The following is an 18001-nucleotide window of genomic DNA, read 5'->3' on the forward strand; positions in this document are numbered from 1 at the left end:
ATGGATATGTCAAGTAATTGATGGATCGCCAGCTGTCAGCAAATCAACCAAATACTGCAAGTAAGTTTGCATTTTGTTTTTCATTTTTAAAATATTTTATTAAATCAAAAGGATTCAGTTTTGGATACGTGCAGCAGCAACGCATTGTTCTCCACAGGATAACATGCATGTACTGTATTATAGAAGCATGATTTTAAGATGCATAGAGCTTAAAACATAATTTGGGCAGGTCTCGCGAGCGATTTAAATAGACAATTTATTAAACTTTATAGAATTAATCATATATCGTTACATATAATGAAAAACACTTTACAGATAATTATTTGAAACTATTATTTTAAACAGAATTTCATATAGCGTTGAATAACACATAATATCTTACTGATTACGACAGTAAACATTTATTAATAACGGTTTTAATTGATCTGTATTCTATTATCTGCTATTATTACTTAATCCCTCGATGTCACTATCACTCAGGATACTGATTGTAACCAGGCAGCACTAAAATTTCCACAGTGTGTTACTACTGAGTGCCTACCCAGTAACAAATATACGGAGTATGAGCAACACTGAGGGAGTACACAATTATATATATGCATGCAAATTCATTTTTACATTCAATTCATAAAGGAAAAGACATGAATCAGTATTAGTTATTTGAACTTTACCATTCATGATTTCGCCAGTCTCAGGGCCAAGTCCCATCATAATATATGATACAGTAAAGGGAAAAGTAGGAATAAATATAGTATACATGCAGTTTAATTAAGCTATCTATCAATTTGTATCAAAGTTATTAATACCTTTAATGTTTACCTGTTTATTCAATGTATTTCTGAATGTATGCACACATTGCGGAATTTAGATGATGGCTGAAGTGATTACTTCCTCTTGTTAGCAAATTTGCATCTTGTATTGTATATAGAGAGGTTACTCAACGAGTGGTTGTTGGATATGGAATTTATTTAACACGAGTGACTTATTTTTTAAAGGTTAGCGAATGTCTTTTGTAATTTTTAAAAAATAACTTACGAGTGATCATGGAATATATTATATATTATAAAGATATAATTTCTTTAATTTTGTGTAACTCGTATAAGGCGGATTGATAGGTTATAACGATGAAACGTTGTGTCGTGCTTCTTTAATCAATCAAGCAAGAAATAATGAAATTGAAGTTTAAATATTTCCTGACAATGCAATATTAAATTCTATATATCATAAGAATGTGTTTCCTATCTCGGTGGTATTTAGTTATGACTGAGTCTAACTTACGTTGACACACTGATTGGTTGTCGTCCACTACTGTTGTGAAGGACGGTGACTCACACTGACAATCCTTAGCGTAGTTACTGTTACCACAGTTACCAGGCCAGCACCAACGGTCCTCCCACGAACACGTCCCTTGGGGGTAATATGGTTGAAAAATCAGTTATGTTACTCTCTCAAAATGTACTTTCTGATTTTAATCTTCTTTCATATTAACAAATAAACAAGACTAAAGTATTATGAATTTTATTATTACACGTTTTGAAAGTGTTTATTTTTTTCAGAAACAAAAAACGACATGAAATATGAATTATAAAACCAGTTTTATAGGAAATATTGATATACGTACTTGCACACTCCCTGCTTGAGTTGTAGAGCTTGTATAATATCTTCTCACACTGGGAACACGTGATATTCGACAGACTTGTACACACGGTAGTGATACAGTTTCTGATATTTTTACAGGCTGCAAAATAAATAAACTCAATATTTTCATGTATATGATGTTTAACGACAGAACAACACAATATTGCTGAAGGAAGTATATTTAGCATAACGGAATTGATTTAAATTTCAACAATTTTGTGTTAAAACTATATGAATTAGTTATATGAGTGAGAGTTCTTGAACTTAAATTATGTAAATATAACACAAGATTGCAATTCGCCGTATCCAGCCCTACGACTGTCCTGTTACCTGATTACCAATTGTTTCGTCATATATTTGATTTTTATTAACAGTTCTGAATCCTTTCATTATCCATCAGATTAATTATTAAAATACCTAATATATTTAGTAAACTCGAATGAAAGTGCTGATAAATAGTAGAGGATGATGTGAGTAGAAAAACAAATTCTGAATCAGGTATTACACTGGTTGGAAATAGTAAAGAAAGAATCACTGAACCACCTTATTTAAAACACTATTCTTCCGTACATTCATCATTCGATGGAAGGGTACTTCAGAATAAAATATTTAAGAGACAAAATCTTAAAAATCGATAAAGACTGAAAATAAAGATCTCTTCCGACACCCACTGTAAATACAATAAAATAAGCTATGTACACAATTAAATATTCCAGGCCGGTTAAAATGATGAACATTTAAATGACTATTATCTCTAATCTGGATTTAAAACTGAACATTGTTGTTTGCATTGTCTCAATATGATGAAGTAGAGTTTTATGATATAATGACTGAATTTCAGCACAGTTTTCAGGTTGATTGCGAACCAATCATATGTTCAAAAATAGCGTTTAAAAATTCAAACATTTTTCATGCTAACATTATATTTCATATTCCATTCAAAGTGGGGACATACAGTTCAGCGGTTAAAACAACTACTAAGGAAAACAATAATTGGAATACTTTCGATACGTTATGATTCAATAACTATTTCTATAGTGCAATGCTATACAAACCTTCCTTTTCACAAATGGAAGCATGTTCTTGCGAACAGGGTGCATCATTCCATTGCCATCCAGTATTAAAGAATTTACCACAATCTTCATTGCCGTAGTTGTTGGGCTCGTCAGGGCCCCAATTGGTAAACGTTAACTCTGAATTATCTGAACTCCATCTCCATTGACCTTCTTTGTTTCGGTCATTTGCTCCAATCCAAGGATGAGCTGGTATATCAACAAACATTTCCTAAATTAGTGTTACATGCAATTAAGGTTGTATTAAATCATGTTTTATATAGCTGGGTGTTTTCCTCGCTCCTGATTAATTGAAACTACATTATCCCGTCGTGATACATCACGATATCCATCAGAAAATTCCAAAAATATTTACATTGTGACGTAATTCCATGTATATATAAGATTCCAAAACAGCTAGTTCGTACCCAAATATATAGAAAAATTGCAATTGTGACGTCATGTAATATGACGTCACAATCACTATCGTGGTTGATATAAAATTCCAACAGGTCATACCCAAATATAGAAAAAGGACATTCCCTGACGTCATCATTCACCAGGATATGATGGATGGCAGCAGCGTTACTGCAAAAAATGTGACTCTGCCAATATTTGTGTGCACATTTTAGGAAGATTTTTTTTTATAGAAAGTAAAATGTATTGTATGGTGTTGTGTCTATCATAGTGACATTATCAGCCTTCAGGTTTTTTTTTCAGAATTATTCAACAGGACCACTTAATATCGATGTCAGAGGAGATACATGTATGTATATGTAGTCAAAGGGTTTACACCATGTAAATCTCATTCAGTAGAACAGATATTAACCTGTTATTAGGTGGATACTGTGATTCATCAACCATCAAATCTGACACCAGGGATAACCCTCGGCCTCCGACCTCGGGTGATATCATTTCCTTGCGTTGATAAATCACCGTATCCACTTGTATACAAGTTTCTTACAGTGTGCTTTAACAGTTATAGCGAAGAAAAGCTATGTATACTCGTATGACTACTCAGATATATCATACAATTGATGTTCCCGTGATGGAGCGAAATGACGATTTGCCCACCCTCGAGTCGTCATGTTTATCCTAATTGGACTTATTGAAAATATTAAATATTCTGTTTCAATTGCCCATACCAGGTTAATATCGGAAAAAAATGCTAGGTAGCAGAATACATATACAATTTATTATGAAATAAAACGTGAGAAATGTAACAAAACACTCAAACCACACAGTATATGTTGTAACTATCGTTTTGGAGTTCTACTATGATTTCCCGTGCTTGTTGAGCTTGCGGGAGTATTCAGAGTAAAACGTTAGGTATGCTATTAGGCTAACCTACATGTACATACATGTATTTTCGATATGTTCAAGCTGTGTCTAGGAAGGGGACAAGGTGGGTACTTACATTGTAGATTTCAATAATCTGTTTATCATTAAAATGCTGAAAATGTTGAGCAGTAATGTAAGCTGTAGGCCTAACGTAACGGATAATATACCGTTAATCATAGGTACATGTGTCATGCCCCGTAGTCTAAACAACTGTCAGACACGTATCCGTACAAATTATACACAAAAACAAAGATGAAGTGATGATTCAGAAATACACAATAACATTCTATTAATGCTGGTTTACCTTAAATCATGTGTTAATCTGATATAAATGATACGTATTGTAAACCAGAGCAAACGATGAAGCCGCCATATCACTTTTACCCGGAACCTCTTTAGAAACATCAACAGTAGTACGTTACATCTAGAGACTACCCGGATGAAGCTCACGCGAGGGTGACATAACGAGGGCGACATAACGAATCGGGGTTGACATAACGGAATTTCAATCAATGCAGCGCAAATACAGATGACATGACGATTGTTTTTAATCACGTGATACTGTATTGACTAATCAGAAGCACTAATACATGGATGAGGTATAATAATAAATGATGTTGCCCGTATCATTGAAGGGCACAGAAGTCCGCCCTAGTCATTATAATCGATATCCTATATGTCATATATGGGAGAAAGAACAAATCTGTTTAGATGACATTAATAGAACGGTTTCTTCAGAGTAGTTATTACGTCATAATGCCAACGTTTGGTGCCATTAATTTCACAATACACAATAGATTCTATATGCGTTTGTCATCGAACTCACTGTTTACAGAGACTCCACGTGCCAAAGAGATATTCGGTATTCGGTTGAAATGGTATCTAAAGTATTGCATAGAAACATTCGCAACATACCGACATAAAGTGTCATAATGCCCAGTTAAGGTGCCGTTAGTAGCGTACATAACAATTTCATATCTTTAAACTTCATAAAAACATCATTTATCTTACCTGACGTTTTTGTAAAGTTTATCACCCAAATGTTTTCATTTTGTGATTCTATTTTTACCAGATTTGCCTCTTCTTTCTGACATTCCGTCTGCAATTATACATATGCATTCCATACAATATAAATACATTTATATAGTATCAAAGAATTTCGAAGTGTACCATGGTCCCGTCTCTGGTAAATGCTGAATGCATTTATATCAAAAAATCAAGCTAAAATGCTGATAACATTGATCCAGAAATGATGGAACCGGAAATAGTTAATTTCTAGTATTAAAATTATTGTAATATACTAAAAGTAGAAACGTTATGATAGCGATTTGTTGCAAGTATCGTGTTTCTTTCCTTTGTGATCAAAACTGTTATGAAAATTGTAATCTGTTTCGTTGGTCATGTTACATAATTTATAATTTCCTAATTGACCTGCAATCAAATGGCCAGTGATAAGAGTCAACTTACCTGTGCAGACATCCAGCTTAAAGTATTCGCATTTAACCTGTAACATTTTAGGCCGTAGTTTGCCCAACCTTTCGGACACGTGACATCCAGCGCATAGCCGTCTATAATGTAGATATACCGTGTTTACACAATAAAACAATCACTTCCAACAGACCATCTGCATTTCTGAGTGATGTAAGCGCCATGTTTTGTTTTTGTAATGACGTAAAGAACAACTGACAAAAACGGCACTTCCTGTTTAATACCCGTTACATTTGTTGCCGATCGTTATACCATACAGAGTCTGACTGTTTGATACGAAACATACGGAATGCAAATGGATAATGTTGAAAATCCTCAATTTTACGTATGAAACCTGATTGTAATGACAATATATATCTGAATAATTATTGAGAAATTATTGTAGATTAATTTTGCTTATGTACCGTCATGTGTAACAAACAAAATAAAGTGTACAAAAGTACGACTTACGGCATTGTACACTATATAGTACGGTAGGTAATGTACAGTACATGTACATGTATTAGCCTACTTAACACCAGAACTTGTTTCTGGCAACTAGATAATTTACATATAGGGATTGGATTTCGCTTTTATGTTCACCATGCTTGTATGGAGCAATTCCTCTAAGAATATATTCTATGGGGCGCTAATATATTCTTAGAGGAATTGCTCCATACAAACATGGTTAACATAAAAGCGAAATCCAATCCTTATATTTACACTCACGCTACTTTTTTATTTATATTTTATGCAACGAAATCGTCATTTGAAAGTGACGTAATAATTCAATAAAAGTCGATCAAAAGTGGGAGGAGCTTACCTAATTGAACACCGAATGATGACTCTTCACATAAGGTAGAATTATTCATCCGCGGCGTCAAATATGGGCGATGCACGCTTACACACAGGAGTTTGCCGAAGTTGTCAAAACACTGGTGTTCAATTAGCTCAATGTGTTTGAGATTGTCGTCTGACTTGACGATATTACATCCTTGGGGGCCATGTGATTATATATTCTACGGTAGATTCATCGATAGTTGGAACAACTTCACTTGTGTTCGATGGATAGAATGTATTTATGGTGACGCGAAACTGTCAATACGTACATGTATTACTAGCGGTGCATGTTTTATAACACATATGATTAAATTGAATAAGAACAACAAAGAGGATATGTTTATATAGAGGGCTTCACGCCCGTCCACCCCCAAAGACTCGATCGTAGGACGAAGGCAGACAGAGAGGTCATTTTTACATTTGACATCCATCATTTTTAACAAAATGAAAGCACTGCACGTCGGGATATTGTTTCCCGTTTCTTTATACAATTGTTGATTTGATAAATGTTTGTATTATGTATATTTTGTTTGAATTATATATAAATATAATACATATATGTATTGTTTACATTTTTCCAAAATTCTATGAAAAAACAACGATATACACGTAATGTAAGGAAAGCCATGTGTTTCTTTTTAAAAAAAGTTCAAAGTTCAATGTTACCATGCAGTTATGGTAAACAAACTCGGCTAGTATTTGCTTATAGTGATCAAGCCTAGCAAGTGTAAATATATGAATATGATAAAAATATTTCTATGCAAATAGAAACGGATTGCTACATACATTTTAAATTCAGTATTTAGTACTTATCAGTTTCCTCTGGTGGTTTACAGACATGTTTCACATTAAGGGAGTACTTAGAGTGAGAAGTGGTACATATATTACTTTAGCAGATATTTGCTCGTCTTCCTATCATTTTGTGAAGCAGTTATTGGATTTACTCAGACGTTTCAGATGACATTTTAGCTGTATGTATATAAAAAAAAGTTTCTGATTGTCTATTTGATGATCCATTTCTTAGCATAGACTGATTGAACAAAATAGGATTTATCATTTATTAAACTAAAAATGTTCCTTATGAGCAACAGTAAAAAGGAACAAATTGAGTGGAGATAAGGCTTTGCCGAAGTTGTCAAAACACTGGTGTTCAAGCATCCTCGATACTCCAGGGGTTCCGATCACTTACGATCTCTACACCCCTGGACTATCTCATAGTGAAATTGAAGGCAGCTCAGCTGAAAATGTTTGACCAATCACTGGCTAGCAAAAATTTCCTTTGAAGACTACAGAGAGAGCGACGCCTAACATCAAAGCCACACAGTCAACCACAGTGTACCGTTATACGGCTCTTTTGATGTACATCAAATGACTAAATTACCTGTTCTATTCTGTTGCCTCCAGTTTTACCATGAGATAGTCCAGGGGTGTAGAGATCGTAAGTGATCGGAACCCCTGGAATATCGAGGATGGTGTTCAAGTAGCTCAATTTGTTTGATGACCTGACGATATTACATCCTTGGAGGTCATGTGATTATATATTTTACGGTAGATTCATCGATAGATTACAAGCGGTGCATGTTTTATAACACACATGCTTACAGACAAAGACAAGAGGATATGTTTATAACTGACCTCTGTCAGAGGACCTCACGCCCGTCCACCCCAAAGACTCGTTGTAGGACGAAGGCAGATACAGAGGTAATGTTTACATTTGACACCCATTATTTTTAACAAAAATGAAAACACTGCACGTGGGGATATGTTTCCCCGTTTCTTTATACTCTTGTTGATTTAAAAATATTTGTAATATATATAAATATAAGGAACAAAATGAGTGCGGATAAGGCTTCATATTGTAGGCGTTATTCACTACTGTACGTCAATACCATGAAAAAGCTATGGAATACACATGAAAATGCTATGAAATTTCATAAATACCATGAATCTGGCCATGAATTTTTTTTCATGTGTACTCCTGAATTGTTTTAAATGCCATGAAAAATGGCCATTGATTTGTCAGTGATGACAATGAATTTTAGATTTGATGAAAGGTAGTATTTCATGGCCAATGATTTAATAATGATGACCATGAATTAATAGAAGAGCTAAAGTGGAAAGTATTCCATGGCCATGTTTTTTAGGTTGATAATGAAAATAAAATAACTGACGATTCATGGCCATGAAAATTTACAATTATGAAAACTAACCTTAATTAGAAATTAGCTAATTAAGATACATGTACTCACTAATTAAGATGAGTTTCGTTTGTCAAAAGTCAATAATTAAAGTCAAATGACTCCCGTTTTTGTAACACTTGAGACACATGACTTCTGTTTTCTATTATTAGAGTCATGTGACTTCTATATTTTAATACTTGAGTCACATGACTTGAAAATTACCGCCTAAACAGAGGAAATCCAAAATGGCTGCTGTGTCTGTTGATGTATGACCAGGAACAGAATTTTCATGCTCACTAATCTGTTATACACTCTGTAGACAAGTGCTGAATTTAATCCTGAGTTCCTAAAGGTACAGTAAACAATTTTAGATAAGATGTGATTCATTACAATTAATGAAATTCCATACACTGGGCGGCATTACCAAATTCTCACAATCAACTACATGACAGTGTACAAATTTATTTGCTATGTGCCTGCATGTTGAATGCTTTATATGTTTTGTTAATGCTAATTTAACTTTCAAACTGAAGATTGTTTTTTTTTATTGTATTTCTTTATCTTAAAATACATTAAAGCCGAGAGTTTTTGATGACAGATTTAGGAAAACTGATCATATCATACCGAATGTAATATTTGTACTTTAATTCCTTTATCATAAAATTCATGGTCATGAATGATCAGTATGCATTCTAATGTCAATTTCATGAAAATCAAAACTATGTGATTGTATTAGTTCCATGGCCATGAAAATGGTTAAATTACATCAGACAAGCAATTCTCATGGGTTGAAAATTCATGGCCATGGATTATGTTCTTTTTAAGGGGGATTTCATGGCCATGGTACACGGATAGTTCTGATTCATTGGATAATTATGGGTATAAAAAATCCCCATGAAATTATTCCTAGGTTTCATGGCCATGATATTGAATGATGACATAATTCAATTTCATGTTCAAAATTTAACATGCATTCATGGCATTTTCATGGGTCAGGCACAGGGTGTGCTGGGCAACCTCCTTGGTGGACCTCGGAAAAAGTACAGAGACTTAGTGAATGCACTAAGTGAAAGATTTGCACCGCCAAATCAGACCGAGCTTTACCGTGCCCAGTTGCGGGAGAAACGACAGAAGACAACAGAATCTTTGCCGGAGCTTGGTCAAAGTATAAGACGGCTGGCGAAACAGGCATACCCGACCGCTCCGTCTGATATTATAGAAGTATTAGCAAAGGAGCAATTCATAGATGCGTTGGTGGAGTCCGACATGAGGCTAAGGATAAAGCAAGCCCGGCCAAGCAGTCTTAATGAAGCAATTCGTCATGCGGTTGAATTGGAAGCATTTGTTAAGGCTGACCACAAACACAAGGAATCACAGGGATTTATACGGCCCATCATCCAGACAGGGATGTCTGACCAACAGTGCAACAAAGCGATGGAAGCTCTGACAGCAGCCATGGTAGATGTACAGAGCACACTTACAAGCTTACACACCCGGATAGAACATTTGTTGACACATCGTAACAAATTAACAAATGGCGGCAGTCTAGCGGTCGTTATACTAACGGTCGGATTGGTAACTGCTTTAACTGCGATGAAAAGGGACATCATCAGAGGGAATGCACTAAGCAAATGAAGAATGACTGGTCAAGAGATAGGAAGAGAAACATCAAGAACTCCCCAGTAAAACGCCAGGTACACGTACATGGACAAGCTGCAGAGCCAGGTATCTATGTTAAGGTTCTCATTGACGGAGTTAATGGCAAGTTTCTGTTGGACACAGGAGCGACACTGTCGCTGATCTCTGACAATATGTTTCAAACGGTGTGTGAGAAAAGTGGAAACAAAATGAGTCTGACAGAAGTTATACCTGATGTATTATCGGCGAATGGAAACCCATTGGTTGTGAGCGGACGAACATTCCAATAGTGATTGATCACTATCTGTACAACACAAATTTGGTAGTTGCCAGATTATCTGTTGACGGGGTCCTAGGACTTGATTTCCTGAAGAACGAAAAATGTGTTGTGAATATGATGGAACAAAAATTATTCATTGGAAGCCACAGAGTTGACATACACACTGAAGGGAAATTTGAACTGTTTCGCAGGGTCATTTCCTCAGACGAGAACAAGCCGTTGGTGAAGCCAGAGGTTTGCTGGACGTGTGCTGTATGCGAGTTCCAAGCCAAATCTCGCAGTAGGTTGCGTCGTCATAACCTAAGGAAGCATGGCGCAACAGTGATAGGTCCGCTGCATAGCGATGTAAAAACATCAGTTCCAATAGTCACCACAAGCCTTTCAAGAGCTAAGGGCACACGAAATGGTCAAGTGAGATATGACAAGCCAGGTGCTAACTGCAAGAGTGGGAGAAAATACTGGCGGCAATGTCCAGTGTCTAAGAGAAAACTGCGAATTAAACAATTACGACATGGGCATCGAAATTATGGCAAAAGGCAGAGTCCTCGGGTTGACAAACATCCTCCGAAAACTGCGCAAACTCCAATGTCGACACAGGCAATGGCTGGAGCATTCATACAGGGCAAGAAGGCTCGAGGGGCACACAGGAGAGTCGCGTGGAAAATGATAAGGTGTGCAGTAGACTCTAGGAATATGGATGGTGATGGGTTTGTAGTCGGGTGTCAAGGGCTAGTGTTACGGTGACCAAACAATGATTGTGGTTGTATCATGCGGGACGCATGATTTTAACGAGGGGGTAAAGTGATGATTTACGGTTAGAGTTACCTCCCTTGCATCACGCTTGGTTAACGTTGGTGATACTACATACACTGCAATTTGATTAATTGTGTTTAATTATAGTGATGTTAATTTGCCAAAATGGTAAAATATACTCGACAATATTGTGGCGATAAAGAAAGGATTTGAATAGGCTCATATAAGTTATTTTGTGAAGCATATTGAAGAAGAAATTAGAGCTACAAGTTAATATATGCAATGAGCTATACCACTGGCAGGGAACGTTAATATTTACGTTTAACGAATCACACAGCTATGTGTGGGGCGGGATACTCTGCTCAAAGTATACGTTGGCAAACACTTACTTGCTTTGTGATAGAGATTGGTCACTATACAAAGTACTGGTGCCAGAAGCTCCTGAATAAGGGGTTGCCTGCAAAGGCTACTCTGGTTATCGGTACGGTGTGCGTGTCGCTGGTAGCTCCTGAGTAAGTGGTTGCCTGCAAAGGCAGACTGGTGGCGTGCACGTTGTATAGTGGTGTCAGTACCAGTGTGTGAGCGGCCCTGGGTACGCCAGAAGCTCCTGCATAAGGGGTCGCCTGAAAAGGCTACTCTGGTACGCCCTGACCTGCAACATTCTGGTACTGGTGGTTGTATCAGCAGAGGTCTGTAAAACAGGACACTGGCGATTGCGCCAGGGGTTAGTCACAGGAGTGACAGAGGTATCTTATCATTACCTCGGAGCAGGACACTGTCCGTCAGGCTCGTACTGGCAGTCGTGCCAGGGGTTAATAACCACAGTGACAGAGGTAGTATAGGTGCCTCGGAGCAGGACACTGACAGTCGTGCAGGGGGGTTGTCCCCGGAACATAACAGGGACTGAGGGTAGTAACATACCCTGGATTAGGACACTGTCATCTCGGCGACAGTGCTTACTTATAGAGACTTGGCAGAGTGGTGGTGTCTGTACAGGATATAGAGTACAGGTGGCTGGCTAGTTGTGAAGCCAGGGTTAGTGGACACGACACTTAGGCAGTGTCGGGCATACCGCAGGACGCGGTACACGTCGTAGGTACGACGGGTGGCAAGGCAGGCGATAGGGACAGAGGCACTGTCCAGGCCTGCGTACATATCCAGTTGTGTAAATAACTTGTAAATACTGTTCAACTGCTCGACCAGGTAGTCGAGGAATCCCGATCGCTACTGGAGCAGGTAGCTCCGTCTAAATTGAGAGGTTGCACGTTACATTTCTTTATTCAAATTCATGGCCATGAATAATGATCCTTTTAAGGGTTTTTTTCATGACAAAGTTTCATGGTATTTTCATGCATTATTTTCATGGGTAACTGTTCATGGCAAATTCATGTGCTGGCATGCAGTAGTGTGTTAGGGAGAATACTTTTATGGGCAATGTCTAATATCTAACCAGTGTGTTAATAAAATTGATTGAAATTGAATTTTTGATGGAATTATTTGAAATTAAACATTCAATCCTATTAACAAACCAAATAATTAATATATACCGGTTATCCAGTTGTCTTATGTTAAGCTGTAAACAAATACAAGGAAAAAATAATAATCAATTCCTCCTTTATGGCACCCTCGGAAACCAAGTGTCTAAACTCCACTACGGTCCGTTTATACCCTGGGTCACCAGACAAGGAAATCGGCGTTTTATGTCTAAATATATCGACCAATCATAATGCACAACACAAGTGCTACTTTGGAAATATTTTGTGTTACTATTATCAAAAAGGAATCCTCGACCTAACAACATGTCGGCCTCCGCTGACACTGCCAAGACGCTACGAAATGACGAAGGTCACAGCATTAAAACTGGAATGGAATAAAAAAGAGTTCCTCTCAAGACTGGTTCACTCCGAAAGTATCTCTAGTCCCGCGCTCCCCCTTTCACACGAATTATATACCCACTCACAGACACACCAATACACGTATACTCCTACATGCACGCACAAACAGGTTACAAGCTATGACTGATAGGACACCTGAACTCACATGGACGAACTATAAATAGACGCACAAGTAAACAGGACACGCTCCCTGTAAACGGTAACTAACATATGCTAGAGTACACAACACTGACACATGGGCGATACACATTTTGTGGCATTATAGGGAAAAGTTTAATTTAAATATATTATTTGTAAACTGTACATATCTTTAACCCATGTCTGTACATGTGGCCTAGCCTTAGGGACCTGTCGTCGTGTCGCGTAACATGTTGTCGAGACATTGATGAAAGCTATTAACCAAAACAGTTACACATGACAATGATTTATCATGTCTGCTAAAGGTCAGCATTTCGATGTAACTTAGAATAACTCTGTGATTAACATTGATTTATAAATATTACTCAACACAAACATGTAGGGCTATTTAAAGGCAAGCAAACCATGCATAGAGTGTAAACTTTCCCCCAGTATTCGACCATGAATACTGGGCCATACTTTGCCATGCGGAATAAAGTACTGAAACCACAACTCAGCATTTGACTTATACCCAACTTTACTCTACAACATCTACACCTCATCGACATAAACAGACACAAAGAAAAGATTTACTTCACTGGCGCTGTGCAGAGAAAAACAACCTGGGTTTGGACACTTCGCGAAGCTTCTACCACTTACGATCATTGGTTCACAGGTACGTGGATTTGTCTAAACTCTTTTAAAAGCAAACATTTGTACCACATATTTTCCTTGCACAAAATCATATTACTGTTTTACCATGGCTATTTCACCACTGAGAACCATACTTATTCTTAGTGAGAATTATTGTTAACTTTATATATAAAGAAAATTTTATGAACTAAAACAAGTATGTAGACTTACTTTGAAGTACACACATAAAACGTACACCAAAACACAGACTTGCACCACAGGGAGTTGACCACATAAATACATCTAACGCACACATATACATCAAAATAAACAACTCATCATAGTGTTATGGAAACGTTTGATAATATAAAATTATTAATAACCTTGCTAGTTTTTTTTTTTACTACGATAAGTTGCCACATTTAACATATTCACTGCTTTATCATTTTTATCATTGATTCAACTATTTCTCTCCTGTGACATGTTCATGAATTAGGTCGATTGTTTTCATCACAAATTTAAGAGGTTCCTTAATGTTTATATACATATACTATTTTTCTATTACACAAATACACATTTTACATATTTTTACCTAATGGGAAGTTTTATCTCACGTGATTACTCACGGAGAAATATATGTCTTAGTAACTTTCCATTTATTATGTTAGGGGCAGAGTAGTGATGTGATTAAACACACACGTTAATTTGTAGTTGCTCTGATCCTCATATAACATAATACGTACATTATACTTTTTATATACATAACAAATGTTCATACAACATAATACACATGATGATTATATTATTTATTGCATTATTGGAGGAAAGTATTACCTGATGCAATTTAATGCAAGGTTTTAATTTTAATAGTTTTCTCCTACATTATTCATTTTACATATACAATATTTAAACTTATGGAACTTTCTTTGATGAGTGGTTATCTAGATTACATTATGTCTGAGTTAAGCCGCAAGTACGTACGTCGGCCAGACACTTTACTAATTACTTGTCATTTACCCTTTGGCAAAAACATATCGTGAACATGTCCTCGAGGTCGGAATTAGTACATATTAGCTTATACATAAGTTTATAGGTTTTTTTTGCCTAAAGCATTCCAATCCAATCATATGCAAGGTTAAGCTAGTCGAATCAATAAAGTAACATTGATTATATATATTTACTTTTAAATACATTTTTATGAATTTTTGCAGGTATAGGTATATTTTTCTCATACACAACAAAACATTTTACATTTTATCTAATACAATTCACAAAGTTACTTACTTAAAAAAAAAAAAAAAAAAAAAAGAAGAAAAACACAGAGTTAAAAAAAAATGTAAGGAAAGTAACTCATAAACTATACATGTATGCTATACTTTTGTTACGTTTTCATATAGTTTGCACATATTCAATATCTGTGTTTTTGAAACATAAAGAAATAATTATTGATTAATAAGTAATGATTATCCAATAAGTGTTGCATATATGAAATTGTTATCAGTATCAAATGTTTTACCCGTAGGTAATTCCCGTAGATAAAGAGACAACTATATTGTTACATTTTACATACGGTTATATTAATTTTAACGCTTGAAAGCGCAGTTTACATGTTTATTTTTATACTATTCACAACAGCAGTTTATATAGGCCAATAGAACACTACAACTTCATGATAGTTTGTTTTGAATTAATTGGCTTCTTAACACATTATAATATATATTCCTTTGGATATTTTGTTTTCTACCAGTTGAAATACAAACTAATTATTAGTTAAAATGTTAGATGACAGGTCCCATTGTCTCTATGACAAATAAACAATCATAACTCTTTATTGATACGTATAAAGTTATTGAGTGATTAATTTATTATCATTTATTCTTCAAAATAGTTTTTCTATATTTCTGGTGATGTCATGGTATTATTAGTAATATATTTGTGATTGGTACAATTATTTGCAAAGAAAAGAGTGAAAAGGCAAATCTATCAAAACTTGTCGCTCTTGATTCAAAAGTGAAAAATCTTCATCCAAGCCACAGAAAATCATCTTTAGTACAGCCTCTAGTGATAGAAGAGGATATGCAGTAATCCAGTATACTTTGACTTTAAATTATCTTCGTTGTGCATTGACTTGTTTGTGTATGCCGTATCATTTAGTCATCAGAGTTCCATTTCTACATATCTTCATCGAAGAAAGTGTATTTTTTTCAACAATACACTAAGATATATCTTCAACGAGGAAACTTTTTTTCTACATCAATACCAACACATCAAACGTATTTAACATCTTCTGGATAGTCCCCCTGAAGTGATTCCTCACCAGGTTTTTATCGTAACTAGGACTATGCCAGGCTATGTCAGAGTACAGAGATTGTGACGTGTTATTTCACGCACATTTTATATTATATATCTCTGTACTCGAAGACATGAACATCAACACATCAACATTCATCACCTACAGACTCAACGGATTTGGAAATACCTGATGCAGTCTAATGCCAGGGGAAACATGTGTTATATTTTCATCTCCGAAGAGGATCCACTACTACACTCTACTTATATCTAACATTTTAAATGGAACTCATTCATTTATTTTTCTCAGCCTTGTTGTGCGAGATTTCATCGTTGATTTCAAGATGGTTGTACATCGTTTTCAACACTCATTCACTTTCATCACGTGACGGCATATTGATAAACATTTCTATATCTACGTTGGATTATTTTGAAGTTGTTTTTATATTTGAATACTGTGTTTTCATATTCTTAATGCGGAAGTCTACGTAAAATGTGGCATTATAGGGAAAAGTTTAATTTTTAGAAATTTTATAATCTATTATATCAAATTATTGCTAATTTGGTTTAATTTATAACATGGTGACGAATGTGGCATTATAGGGAAAAGTTTAAGTTAAATATATTATTTGTAAACTGTACATATCTTTAACCCATGTCTGTACATGTGGCCTAGCCTTAGGGACCTGTCGTCGTGTCGCGTAACATGTTGTCGAGACATTGATGAAAGCTATTAACCAAAACAGTTACACATGACTATGATTTATCATGTCTGCTAAAGGTCAGCATTTCGATGTAACTTAGAATAACTCTGTGATTAACATTGATTTATAGATATTACTCAACACAAACATTTAGGGCTATTTAAAGGCAAGCAAACCATGCATAGAGTGTCAACTTTCCCCCAGTATTCGACCATGAGTACTGGGCCATACTTGCGGAATAAAGTACTGAAACTACAATGCTGCGTTTGACTTATACTCAACTTTACCCTACACCATATACATCATCGACATAAAGAGACACAAAGAAAAGAATACTTCAATTTGACCGTATGACAATCCTTCCTATCAATAGGGCATCGATTGCTTGAGTGGAACTCATTCAGCTTCAAATCAAAGGTACAAAAAATACCCTTCATAATCAATGGAAGTCGCTATGTTGGTTTTTATCCTTCTCCCAAAGCGCTAAGAAAGCTTCATTCTGGTTGGTCGACATTTCCGAAAAGTCTTTTTTTAGGATACAAATACAACAACAAAGTGCTGTCCAATAGTTATGATATTATATGCTTTTATCCAGCCCTCTCCTCATATACAAATTCAAGAATTGCTATCACATTTAAGCTTTCAAGAAATTATTACCTGTACATTAAACAATAATCATGTGATTAATACTTTTCATTTATTAATAGAGGACATATCTTGTCGTTTTAATACAAATGATCCTTATTTCTGTAATATACATGTCATGTAATTTCATTGTTATTGATAAAAACTGGATTTAACAATTTACACAAAACACTTAAATTATATTAATATACTTAATTCAGTTAATTTAAAAAGCTTTAACTTGTCTTACACTTTTGCAAGTGTTTTTGTTTCATCTGCAGCAATATAATTAGTTCTATCTCGATAACCCCATATCTAGTTATACGCTCATGCATGATGTCGCCACCATGGTAGAGTAACAGTCACTTACATTATACTACGTTTCTTCGTCACTGTTTCTGTATAGCATTTTCGGATGTCGCCCGACTGTTTTCTCAGTTCTACTGACAAAGGTTTAGGATGGGTTTTCTACGAATCAACAGGTAACATGCTGCAAGTGTATCAGCTGTACTGTACATTGAATATGTGTTTGTTTATATTGCTAACACAA

This window comes from Argopecten irradians, chromosome 9 (genome assembly GCF_041381155.1).
Source record: "Argopecten irradians isolate NY chromosome 9, Ai_NY, whole genome shotgun sequence".
Classification (NCBI taxonomy): Eukaryota; Metazoa; Mollusca; class Bivalvia; order Pectinida; family Pectinidae; genus Argopecten; species Argopecten irradians.